This window comes from Vulpes lagopus, chromosome 21, assembly GCF_018345385.1.
Source record: "Vulpes lagopus strain Blue_001 chromosome 21, ASM1834538v1, whole genome shotgun sequence".
NCBI lineage: Eukaryota > Metazoa > Chordata > Mammalia > Carnivora > Canidae > Vulpes > Vulpes lagopus.
In genome coordinates, this window is record NC_054844.1 from 39,109,186 (window position 1) to 39,123,409 (window position 14,224).

The following is a 14,224-nucleotide window of genomic DNA, read 5'->3' on the forward strand; positions in this document are numbered from 1 at the left end:
GGAAGGAAGGAAAGAAAAAGAAATTACATTACATTGAGATAGCATTTCTTACTGTGTTGGCAAAAATCCAAAAGTCTGAGAGCACACTGTTGCCAAATGTCTGGTGAAAGACACATACTGATATGGACCAGTGGAAGTGTAGAATGCTACAGCCCCCAAGGTGGGGAATTTGGTACTATCTAGCAAAATTACAAATAGATGCAGTCATCCTTTCGCCCAGTGAGTACATTTTCTAGGAATCTATCCTAAAATACATCTGCACAAATTTGGAATGATCTATGCTCAAAGTTATTCACTGTGGCATTATTTTTAGTGGAAAAAGACTATAAATATCCCAAATGCCATTTAGAGAGAGGAACTCAATAGTTAAATAAATTATAGTATATAATAGACATACTCATACCAATATAGGAATATTTCTTTGCATTGCTATAGAATGATTGTCATAATAATATTACGTGAGGCAAGGTGCAGAGCAGCATATGTGGTAGCTACTTCTTGTACAAAATTAAACATTAAAAAATAATCCAGAAACTAATAAAAATGGTTATTTATAGAAGGTGGGGATGGGGAATGAGGATCAGGGGATAGGATAGGAAGAGAGACTCCTCTGAGTATACCAATTTTTGTAGTTTTGAATTTATAATCATATAATTTTACATATTCAAAAAATAAATTAAAAAGGGAAAAAAAAAGAGCAATCCTCCAAACTGAAAACAAATTAAATGAACCTAAGCATGTGATTGGTAGCACCACCCAACACACACACACAGACAAGATTTATTTCACATGACTTTTGAAACTTCATTCTGTAGTTTTATTGTTAATACCAATACTGGTATCATGAAATATTTTATGTATATTATAGGATAAATCAAGTAAGTTCAATATAAGAGGTGATAAAAATGTAAAATCAAATCAGTTAAAAATTGAGTGTTTAAATTAAATCTGCAAGCTATAGGTATTCTGAAGAAGGCAATGATTTCACTGAAGAATATAAATAAGCTGAATGATGTAGAGCTATGGATGAATCTTTGAATGAGGAATCATAGAAGATTGTTCTTCAGGGGGCCGAGCCTGATGATTCTCCCCACAACTTCTGTGAAGCTAATGACATATAATACCTTGACACTGAATATGTAAATTGTTCTTAATTCTGAATATTACACAATTATAGGGGACCAGATGCTTGGAAGGTAGGGAATATCGTCACTCATGAAGAAAACTGTTTCAAGTCACAAACGATTAAAAACCCTTTAGGGCTCTTGGGTGGCTCAGTGGGTTAAGTGTATGCCTTTGACTCAGGTCATGATCCCAGATGCCCTGCTCCATGGGGAGCCTGCTTCTCCTTTTCTCTCTGCCTGCCATTCCCCCTGCTTGTGCTGTCTCTGTCAAATACATAAATAGAATCTTAAAAAGCAAACAAAAACCCCTTCAAATATTTTAGCTTCTGACCAAGGGGAATGTGAAGAGAACATTTTTCACAGATGGTTTCCATGTAAAAAAAAAAGAAAGAAAGAAAGAAAGAAAGAAAGAAAGAAAGAGAGGAGAGCATTTAACAAACTACTATCTGGACTGCCTGCAAGCATTAATGTGCATCTGAGTGCAAGATAGTTTTCACAGTATACCTGTTTGGAAAAGAAATGGGGACATGCATTACAGAATTTCACCAGTGTGTTTCATGGAATTTTCAAGAACTCATATTTTCTCTACTTAAAAGAATTAAAGGCCTTTATCTAAAGAGTTATTCTCTGAGCATCCAGATTTTCAACTGTTCAGTGGAAATGAAGTTTAAGATTTGGAAGACAAATTTACTCTTGGAAATATTTTATAAAGTTAAATAATTTTTTTTCTAAAGATTTTATTCATGAGAGAGAGAGAGAGAGAGAGAGAGGCGGGAACACAGGCAGAGGCAGAAGCAGGCTCCACGCAAGGAGCCTGACATGGGACTCGTTTGCAACTTTATAAGAATTATTATTATTATTTTGCTTGGAATAGAAAAAGGAGGAAACTAACTAAAGGAAGACTTTAGACTGCATTATAGAAATGTTACAAAAATTATGGACTGTGTTTGTTGGTTTAAATGTCAACTGTGGGAAAATATTCAGACTCAGGGTTTGGGCACTGCTTCGAAGTCCTCTTTTTCAGAGAAACTGATAGCAATCATAGCAGAAAGTGGGCCCACTTACGAATTCCATCTAATCAGACAAGAAATAGTATCATTGTTTACTGCAATTGGAAGAATTTCTACAAGTGTAAAAGAAATGAAAAAGTTCAGGAACTTGTTGCAAAATATTCATTAAAAAATGAGTTGAAATGTGCCTACAATGTGGCACATTCAAATGTGCCTCTGAATAACAGAGGCCAAAGAGTGGATTAGTAAGACAGTTTGAAGTCAAACCTCTTATATAAAGTCACTTTTATCAAAGAAGAATTATATTGTTTAAATAGTTTTATTCAGTGGTTGTATTGAATTTAAACATGTAAAATATTATTGTGAGTCAAATAATATCTTGATAATGTGGCACAAATGTTAAAGTTTAATATTGAACAGAATCATAATTATCAAATTTTAAATTTTTAAAAATTTTCACAGGAGGAAATATAGTAAATTATAAACTACAGAAGAAAAGATTAGAGAGCTTAAAGGCCTGGAAATAGGAACTATTTAAAATGAAGTATAGAGAGAGAAAAAAGAAAGGATCAGAGCAAAAGTGATCTGTGAGATATATCAAGCAGTTTAACACACATGCAACTGAAGTTTCAGGAATTGGGGGCTAAAAATATATTCAAACAAAAAGTAATGGCTAAAACATTTCCAAATTTGAAACTTCTGAAATCTAGTCAGAATAAACTTAAAGAAAACATGCCAAGGCACATCCTAATCAAACTGCTAAAAACCAAGGGTAAAGAAAAAATTTCTAAAAGTAGCCAGATAAAAAAAGACACATTACATATAGAGCAAGGATTGGCAAACTATGGCCCATGGGACAAATCTGGCCTACTGCTTGTTTCTGTAAGTAAAATTTAGTTAGAACACAGCCCCACGGAGCAGTGTGAAGAAGAAGAGGCGAGAACGACCCCCGGACCTGCCAAAGCCCGCGTGCCGCCCCGCATCCCCGCGTCCAGCACTTAGGTCCCAACGCGGTCGCCACCATTGCCCAAGAGAAAGGCTGAAGGGGATGCTAAAGGAGATCAAGCCAAGGTGAGGGATGAGCCACAGAGAAGATCTGCAAGGTTATCTGCTAAACCTGCTCCTCCAAAGCCAGAGCCCAAGCCTAAAAAGGCCCCTGCAAAGAAGGGAGAGAAGGTACCCAAAGGGAAAAAGGGGAAAGCTGATGCTGGCAAGGATGGAAACAACCTGCAGAAAATGGAGATGCCAAAAGAGACCAGGCACAGAAAGCTGAAGGTGCTGGAGATGCCAAGTGAAGTGTGTGCATTTTTGATAACTGTGTACTTCTGGTGACTGTACAGTTTGAAATACTATTTTTTATCAAGTTTTATAAAAATGCAGAATTTTGTTTTACCTTTTTTTTTTTTAAAGCTATGTTGTTAGCACACGGAACACTTCATTGTTGTCTTGGGGGAAGGGCATATGTCACTAATAGAATATCTCCGAAGCTAGATTGATAACAAGAGGGAAAAACACCTTCCCCTTCTAGTTTTGAGAAACTTCCTCTTGGCTCCCAGGAGGAGGGATTCCTTGATGTTGACACACATGAGCCACCTTGGTGATGTGGAAAAACTAAAATTCATTTTTTTATGTCCTCTTCTCCCTCTCTGCCTTCAACATAGACTTGACTCCCTTAAACCCAGAGACCTGTTGGAACCTGATCCCATGAAATGGTTCCCAGTATGTCAGGCAATCTGGACTTTACGGTGTCACCACTGAGATGGCGTCCCTCAAAAGAGTTCCTTTTTTTTAGCTTGTGGATCTTCAGATTGGTAATTCTGCCATTTTCATTTCATTTCCTGAAAGTCAGGGTCGGCTTGTGAAAAGTTGTTAAACAACATGCTAAATGTGAACTGTCAACCCTCACTCTAAACCTTCCCTGTTCAGAGCATCACATGAAGACTTCATTGGGTTTTATAGTGGCTTTCTGATTTTGGCAGTCCATTGAAGAAGGAAGTTTGAAAGTTGTTGTATACTGTTAACGATCGTCCGCCCATGTCCTGCCTGAAATACCATGATTGTTTATGAAAAGTATCTTTAATAAAGCTGGATACAGTTTGGCTTGGAAAAAAAAAAAAGAACACAGCCCCACAAACTCATTTATGTATTTGCTAGGGCTGCTAGCCCTTGGCAGAGTTGAGTAGTTTAAACAGCCTAAAAGGCTTTTATGATTTGCAAAGCCTAAAGGATTTACTATCTTTCCCAAAAAGTTCGCCATTCTGCTATAGAGGAACAAAGAAAATAGCACCAGATTTCTTATAAAAGCTACGCAAGACAGAAGATAAGATCAACCCAGAAGTTTTTACTCAGAAAAAATATCTTTCAAAAACAAAGGGAAAATAAAGACTATTTTAAACAAGCAAAAGATGAAATGTTATAAGGAAGCTCTTCAGGCAGAAGAAAAAAAAACGTGAAAATTTGGATCAACACAAAGGAATAGAGTGTGAGAAGTGATAAAATGTAGGTAAAATACAAAGAATATTTTTCCCACGTATTAGTCTCTTGAAAAGATAAACGACTACAGTAAAAGTAATAAAAGCTCACTTGAGATTTTAGCATATGTAGAAGTGATATATGACAACAAAAACACAAGGATATAAGGGAGGAAGGAAATGAAAAATGTTATACTATTTGAAGGTTGGCTATGCTAAACTGAAGTGTCTATTATAAACTCTGTAGCTCCACCATCTCACACAGTAGCTGGTTGCTACATGTGGCTATTTAAATTACAATTTGACAAAATTAAAAATTTAGTTTTTAGTCATACCAGCCACATTTAAAGTATTCAATATCCATATGTGGCTAGTAGTTACCATACTGAGCAGTGCAAATTAGAACAATTCCATCACTGCAGAAGATTATTTTGGAGGGCACCTGGGTGGCTCAGTGGTTGAGTGTCTGCCTTTGGCTCAGATCATGATCCCAGGGTCCTGGGATGGAATTCCGCATCAGGCTCCCTGCAGGGAGTCTGCTTCTCCCTCTGCCTATGTCTCTGCTTCTCTGTGTTTCTCATGAATAAATAAAATCTTTAAAAAAAAAAAAGAAATTTTGGAAAGAACTGTTTTAAAGCAATACTAATGACAACAGAGCAAAAGAAAGAAAAGAGAATGAAAAGAGGAAGAGCTAATAATCCTACAGGTAAAAAGTAATCATTTAAAAATCCAATTAATGCAAACACTGGAATAGAAATAAGAAAAAGGAAACAGGCGGATCCCTGGGTGGCTCAGCGGTTTGGCACCTGCCTTTGGTCCAGGGCGTGATCCTGGAGTCCCAGGATCGAGTCCCACGTTGGGCTCCCTGCATGGAGCCTGCTTCTCCCTCTGCCTGTGTCTCTGCCTCTCTCTCTCTCTCTCTCTATCATGAATAAATAAATAAAATCTTAAAAAAAAAAAGAAAAAAGAAACAGAACAGATGGGACAAACAAAACAAACAGCAAGATGATAGATTGAAGACCAATCTTGGGCAGCCCCGGTGGTGCAGCGGTTTAGCGCCACCTGCAGCCCAGGGCCTGATCCTGGAGACCCGGAATCGAGTCCCACATCGGGCTACCTGCATGGTGCCTGCTTCTCTCTCTGCCTGTGTCTCTGCCTCTCTCTCTAGCTGTGTCTCTATGAATAAATAAATTAAAAAAAAAGAAAACCAATCTTATCAATAATTATAAAAAATTTAAGTAGTCTAAATATCCCAATTAAATGTAGAGACGGTTAGGTTAGATAAAAAGTAAGACCTAAGCATATTCTAAATATAAAGACATAAAAGGAAAAAAATGGAAAAGCTATGCCAGGAAAACACTAACAAAAAAAGCTGAAATGGCTTCATTAACATCAGACTAAATAAATGTTGAAGCAATGGATATTACCAGGAATAAAGAAAAGCCATTTCATAGTGATAAAGTTGCCAATTCAGCAAAAGGACACCCTAATCCTAAATTGTCAAACACCTAATAGTTTCAAAATGTAGGAAGCAAAATCTAATAGAAATGAGAAATAGATAAATCTACAAATACAGTTTAAATCCAAATATTAATGTATTGATATTAAATATAATTAGACTAAATGTTCTAGATAAAAGACAAAGGCTGCCAAATTGGATAAAAAGGAAAACAAAACAAAATCTGACTATATTCAATCTACCAGAAATATACTTAAAACTTAAGGAAACAGGCTGAAAGTAGATGAATGGAAAGGGATACATCATGCACCCCATTCAAAAGGAAGCAGGTGCAGCTATATTAATGTCAGTCAAAATTTAAGACAAAAGAATAAGAAAACAATCTAATAATGAAGAATATTCAATTAACTAGGAGTTATGACAATTAAAAAATTTAGATTACACTTATAACAGCATCAGAATATGTAAAAAATAGAAAAAAATTATCAGAAGGATAAATCCATAAATATAGTATAAGATTATAATAGCAACTTGTTGGTAATTTGTAATATAAGTAGAAAAATCACTTAGGATATAGAAAAATTTTATAAACAGTTTATAAATTTGTTTAAAAATTTATACTAATATATCTAAAACTTACATCTAAAAAATGCAAAATATGGGCAGCCTCGATGGCTCAGCGGTTTAGTGCCACCTTCAGCCCAGGGCCTGATCCTGGAGACCCAGGATTGAGTCCCACATCAGGCTCCCTGCATGGAGCCTGCTTCTCCCTCTGCCTGTGACTCTGCCTCTCTCTCTCTCTCTCTCTGTCTTTCATGAATAAACAAAATCTTAAAAAAAAATGCAAAATATATATTCTTTCATTTATATATATAATGATTATAATAAAGACTTGTATATTAGGCAGATTTCAACAAATTTTGAAAAGTTGATACTGAACAGGAAGTATTCTTCAACTACAGTGAATTTAAGCTATTAATCAATAATAAAAAGACAACCAGAAAATTCTCATGTTTGGAAATTAAGAAATGTGAATTTACTCAACAAATATTTAATGCATGCTTATTATGAGACAGGCAGTGTTCTAGGTACTTGGGATTGTATCAGAGAAGATAATAAATAGAAGTTTGACATACCAGGTATTGGAGAGAATATAGGGTAATGAGAACTTTTGCCATGCTGATGGAGTATGAATTATTACAACCACTTTTGAAAGCAATTTGATGTGTTCTAGTAGCGCTGAAGATAAACATACCCTATGACCAGCAAATCCACCCCTATGTATAAACTTCTGGAAAATTCTACTTTAGAAAGGCTTGTTATGCATACCGAGAGATATGTACTAGAATATTCATAGCAGTATTGCTAGTAATAACCTAAATTTGAAAACAACTGAACTGTCCATCAACAGTAGAATGCAACTGTAAAACAGATATTTATGCATTGCGGTATATTCATATAATGGAATAGAGAAGAACAATGAAAATGATGAAGCACAGGTACCTCAGGAACATTGATAACTTTTACAAATTTAATGGTTTGAAAAAAGGACATAAAACACTAAAAAATAGTGTGATTCCATTCATATAAAGTTCAAGAGAATAACGTCATTATGATTCCATATACATAATGTTTGAAAATAGGCAAAGTCACCCTATATTGTTTAGAGATGTGTAAATATGTGATAAACTATATAGGAAAGTGAAAATTATTATCATGGCGATCAAGATAGTGGGTTCCCATAGGAGGGAGAGAGCGTGGCAGTGGAGGACTTTGGGGAGGGAAGATAATTGCCATATCTGTTTCCTAGATAATGATTATACATCTATTGCTGTTGTTCATTAAATTGTACATGTATGGTTTATTTACTTGTATATAGTTTGTTATATTTCACAACTGATGAAGGCCCAAAAATAAAGGTAAAAAGGCATAATGTCAAGAAAGACATTAACATAGAGGACAGTGTAAATAAAGGTATGGTGGCATAAAAGTGTGCTGGGTGGATGGGAACTACAAACACACTTGTGCCTCTAGAAGGTTAACAGTGGAATAGAAAGTGCTGGGAAAAAATGAGGCTGGAAGCTATGGAAGCCTTTTGTACATTTAAGCTGGGCTGTGAGAAGGCTCAAATCTGAATTTTAGGTAGATTCCTCTAAATGCTGCAGGGGAGAAGGATACCCAAGGAGGAGAAAGAAGGGAAGGGGCAGAAAGGCTGAGAGAAAGGAGCTATTAGAATCTTCTGGGCAGGAGATACCAAGGGCCTGAAGTATGGTGTCCCTTACTGAAATGCAGAGGAGGAAATGGATTAGAGAAGTATATGTGTACATTCTGGTAATCTTCCTATTTTGAAAAAACACAGTCACTCCAGGGCTCTTTCAACTTTGGGTTTGTGGTTAAAATGTGGGTAGTATGGTGCCAAGATATCACAGAGCTAGTCTCAAGCATATATAAATCTATTTCTTTCCAAGCTAAACTCAGACAAGTAATACTCTCCCAGTTTTCAAGTCCTCCAGGCAACTGAGGATCCTTCATCTGAAATATCCATCACTCTCAAGAAGCCCTTTAGGTAGTATAGACATTTTAACAATGTTTGTTCTTCCAATCCACGAGCATAGAATGTTTTTTTCATTTCTTTGTGTCATCTTCAATTTCTTCCATCAGTGTTTTATAGTTTTCAGAGTATAGATCTTTCACCTATTTGATTAGGTTTATTCCTAGGCATCTTATGGCTTTTTGATGCAATTGTAAATGGGATCAATTCCTTGATTTCTCTTTCTGCTGCTTCATTACTGGTGTATAGAAATGCAACCAATTTCTGTACATTGATTTACACCTGCGACTTTATTGAATTTGTGTATAAGTTCTAGCAATTTTTTGGTGGAGTCTTTGGGGTTTTCTACATAAAGTATCATGTTGTCTGCCAATAGCAGAAGTCTGACTTCTTCCTTGCTGGTTCAAATACCTTTTATTTCTTTTTGTTGTCTGATTGCTGGGGCGAGGACTTCCAGTGTTATGTTAAATGATAATAATGCCAATGGACATTCCTGTCTTGTTCCTGACCATAGAGGAAAAGCTCTCAGTTTTTCTCCATTGAGGGCATTAGCTGTGGGTCTTTCATATATGGCCTTTATGATTTTTAGGTATGTTCCCTCTATCCCAACTTTGTTGAGGGTTTTTATCAAGAATCGATACTGTACTTTGTCATTTGCTTTTTCTGCATCTATTGATCATATGGTTCTTATCCTTTTATTAATGTGGCATGTCACATTGATTTGCAAACATTGAACCACCCTTGCAGCCCAGGAATAAATTCCACTTGATTGTGGTGAATAATTCTTTTAATGTACTGCTGGAGTTGATTTGCTAGAATCTTGCTGAGAATTTTTGCATCAATATTCACTAGGGATATTGGCCAGTAATTCCCCTTTTAATGGGATCTTTGTCTTGTTTTATAATCAAGATAATGCTAGCCTCATAGAATCTGCACATTTAATGCAATCCCTCTTAAAATACCACCAGAATTTTTCACAGAACTAGAACAAACTATCCTAAAATCTGTATGAAACCACAAAAGACCCAAAATAGCAATCTTGAAAAAGAAAAGCAGAGCTGGAGGCATCATAATTCCAGACTTCCAGGTATATTACACAACTGTCGTCATCAAGACAGTACGGTGCTGGCACAAAAACAGACACATAGATCAATGGAACAGAATAGAAAACTCAGAAATGGGCACTCAACACTATGGCCAACTAATCTTCAACAAAGCAGAAAAGAAGATTCAATGGATAAAAGACAGTCTCTTTAACAAATAGTGTTGGAAAAACTAGACAGCAACATGCAGCAGAATGAAACTGGATCACTTTCTTACACCACACACAAAAATAAGTTCAAAATAGATGAAAGACCTAAATATGAGCAGGGATCCATCAAAATCCTAGAGGAGAACACAGGCAGCAATCTCTTTGATCTTGGCTGTAGCAACTTCTTACTAGACAGGAACATTATCAACAACAGCCAAATTATGGAACTAGCCCAAATGTCCATCGACTGATGAAAGGATAAAGATGATGTAGTCTATATACACAATGGAATATTACTTAGCCACCAAAAGAATGTAATCTTGTCATTTGCAATGACGTGGATGGAGCTAGAGTATAACATGCTAAAAAATACGTCAAAGAAAGACAAATGCCATATGACTTCACTCATATATGGAATTTAAGAAACAAAACAAGATGAACATAGGGGAAGGGAAAAAAGAGAGGGAGGCAAACCATAAGAGACTCTTAAGTGTGGAGAACAAACTGTAGAGAATGGAGGGATGGGCTAAATGGGCGATGGGGATTAGGAAGGACACTTGTTATGAGCATGGGGTGTTACATATGTGATGAATCACTAAATTCTATGCCTAAAACCAGTAATACCCTATGTGTTAACTAACTAGAAGTAAAAACTTGAAAAATGAAAACAAAAAAGAAGCCCTTTAAAAAGACTTATATGTATCATCCTGCCTTTTGCCTTCACAGGGGATCAGGGAATGATGCTGCTGTCTATCCTCTGTGCTAGGTTGTTTCAGAGATAAAAATCTACTGAGAGGGCAGCCTGGGTGGCTCAGCGGCTTAGCGCCTGCCTTCGGCCCAGGGCATAATCCTTGAGACCCAGGATCGAGTCCCACGTCGGGCTCCCTGCATGGAGCCTGCTTCTCCCTCTGCCTGTGTCTCTACCTCTCTGTCTCTCTGTTTCTCATGAGTAAATAAAATCATTTTAAAAAAATCTACTGAGAAGTTCTTTCTAGCCTATCTTCCTCTCTCACATCTCTGTTGATTACTTCCTTTCTTCCATTAGACCTTAGATTCAGATTATACTCCAGCATCACCTCCATGCTTCATCTCCAAAGAACCTTTCTCCATAATCACTCTTTCCAATGACAAGAATTTCCCCCCAAACACTAAGGAAAGTCCATAAGTGTGAAGCATAGGGGACTTATGTCTCACAGACCTCATTACAATTAAACACCTGGAATTTCAATGTTCTAACCATGTGAAATTGTGGGCAGTTTATTATCAATCACACCTGGAGGTGCCTTGTATGGTTCTCATTATTCTACAGAACTGCAAAAGCCAGTAAGAGGGAATTAATTTTTAATAACACCAGAAGCAGCTGGAAGCAGGTGTGTGATATAGTGATGGATAAGCTGGGATGAATGGGAGAATGGATATGTGACTCAGGATCACACTTGAGGGGAAATGAGTCCTGGTTTGGTATATTCATTCTGGTAATCACCAGTGAAGTCACATAAAATTGCCCTCTGCTTCTTAGAGACCCAGACAATACTGTTGAGAATAGAAAGGCCTTACTGAAATTGTTCTACTAAGGTTGTTTAGGGACTAACTTTGACTTCTGGAATATTGTTTTTCTGATCCGTGGTTGATTTTTTTTTAAAGATTTTATTTTTTCATTTTGATATATAGAGAAAGAGAGAGCCTGAATGGTGGTAGGTGGGGGTAGTAGAGGGAGAAGCAGGCTTCCAACCAAGCAGAGAACCCAACTTGGGACTTGAGTTGGGACTCCAGGGACTCCAGGATCATGACCTGAGTGGAAGGCAGATGCTTAACTGACTGAGCCACCCAGATGCCCTTGATGTTTGGTTTTAATTTGGTTTTGCTATTCTAGAAAGTTTTATCCTTAGATCTCCTTTGTTATGTATTTGGTCAATGTGGAGAATTTTCATTTTTGTTTGGTTTGGTTTTAGAACAGAAGTAGAGAAAGCACAAGCAAGGGGCAGAAAGCAAGGGTCAATTTTATTGCAGTAAAAGGTACCCTGAACTAACATTACCCTAAATTACTAGCCTACTAGCTCAGGAACTCAAAGGGAAGAGAAACACTAGCTTGTAAAGCACAGTAACCTTCCTATTCATAATACCCTTGTCAGTTAGCTACCAATCTTATAACCAGTAGTAGGGCATTTTTTTTTAACCTGTCTTTGGTAGATTAAGAATATAAATCAGGAGTTCTCCCTAACATATAGGATGGGGATACATTCTCAAACAACACTGATGGGAGGTGGGGAGAAAGCATGCAGTTCTCTGACTTTGAGTTCTGACTGAAACTTGGCTCCACTATCTTTGTGACTTTGATGGGGAGGGTGGTAGTATATACCAACGGGGGTTCCAGTGGGTGGGCAGGTGATGACTCATTTCAAAGCCGTAAGCACTTTCCTGTTTTACAAGTAGATACTTCTGTGTGTCTTACAGTAAATATTCCTTTTTTTTTTTTAAAGGCCACTAGTAGGGTCATTTAATTGTGTGAACATAAACTTTAAATCACTAATGTAGATGGGTGAAACCAAAGAAGCTACGCTGCTCTCTAAGATAAGACAGAGTTGGAGCTCTGCAGCTACATGTCCTTAAGGGAGATGTTTCTTTTTCCTAGATATGGATTCAGGCTTCATTCATTCATCTATTCAGCAAATATTTATTGAGCACCTATCATGTGCCAGGCACTATTCTAGGCTCTGGAGATAGAGTGAATAAAATCCAACATCTGCCCTAATGGATCTTATGCCCTATTTGAAAGTGAAAGACAACAAATAAATAAACAAGTAAAATATAGTGTAACAGATATTGACTGTTCTTTCTCCCTGTGGAGAAGAGTAAAGCAAAGAAAAGGGACTGGAGAGTTCTGGAGTAAAGGGGGATCCTTGTGCCTGCAAGAAAAAAACAGGGGATGACTAGGTGGCTCAGTGGTTGAGTGCCTGCCTTTGGCTCAGGGCGTGGTCCTGGAGCCCCTGACGGACTCCTGCATCTGGCTCCCTGCGTGGAGCCTGCTTCTCCCTCTGCCTATGTCTTTGTCTCTCTCTCTGTCTCTCATAAATAAACAAAATCTTTTAAAAAAAGAAAAAAGAAAACAAAGCAGGCACTGTGCCTATAAATTGTGAACTTATGGTTGACCATAGAAGATGGAACTGTTTTCACATAAGACTTTTATTTAAAACAGGGGCTTCAGGGTCTGTGTGAAAAAGTTGGGAGAAAGACCCTTCTCCTCACTTCTGCCTAAGATCCAGCACTGCTGCAGTACTTTGAAGATGTGGATTACCTTCTGGAAACCCAGTCTGGGAAACCATCATGAATACTAGTGTGGTCCCCATTTGTATGTATTGAATAGAAGCCTAGGGCACCTTCACAGTGGCTGCTAAACTGTAGCTGGCAGTGCCTTGGTCATAGCAAAAGAGATGTGGTAAAAACTATTCTTGATAGTATTTTTAGGGGTCTAAGAGATTTGGAGAGAGCACAACTATATGTGTTAGTAAGAATGAGACCCACAAAATTTTGTATGAATTGTCTACAATAGAATACCTTAGACTCCCTCAACATATGACAGGAGAGAAGAGGCCTGGAAATTTGCATATGTCAGTATATAGGAACACCGAATTTCTAAAAATTCATTTAAATGGAAGGGCATATTTCACTCAGCATATGAAATAAGTCAGTCAGAGAAGAATAAACATATGGTCTCATTCATTTAGGGAATATAAAAAAATAGTGAAAGGGCATAAAGGGGAAAGGAAAAAAAATGAGTGGGAAATATCAGAAAGGGAGACGGAACATGAGAGACTCCTAACTCTGGGAAACGAACTAGGGGTGGTGGAAGGAGAGGTGGGCAGGCGGTGGGGGTGAGCACTGAGGGGGACGCTTGATGGGATGAGCACTGGGTGTTACCCTATATGTTGGCAAATTGAACACCAATAAAAAATAAATTTATAAAAAATAAAATAAAATAAATGGAAGGGCAGACATACCAGAGTCTGTGCCCTGTCCAGATACTTGGGACATAATTTCCTCCAAATTGGACTGATACTCTCTGGGAGAGGCAATTTGTCAAGCAAAATTGTCCCATGGAACCAAAAATTGTGAGTGGCCTTCAGTGGTAAAGCATTATCAGTGCCTGATGAGGGTTGGGACTTGCGGCCAAACCAGTCCCTGAGCTGATGGCAACTTTCTGGGCCGGGAGGGGGGGGGGCACAAAAATATATAGAAAAGATGGAAGGTACATGAGGCCCTGTTACAAGCATCACAGTTGGCTCCCGAGCTCCAAATGCCAGTCTGTGGCCAACTACCCAGCAACACTTGGACTGGAACTAGCCCTGTCAGAGTAGCA

General features: G+C 37.6%; 2 pseudogenes; both read left to right on the top strand.

Annotated features, from left to right (window-relative positions):
• Window positions 1-947: 947 nt before the first annotated feature.
• Window positions 948-1,834, top strand: LOC121479778 (annotated as a pseudogene).
• A 1,032-nt stretch (window positions 1,835-2,866) lies between these two features.
• LOC121479779 lies at window positions 2,867-4,233 on the top strand (annotated as a pseudogene).
• Window positions 4,234-14,224: the final 9,991 nt, after the last annotated feature.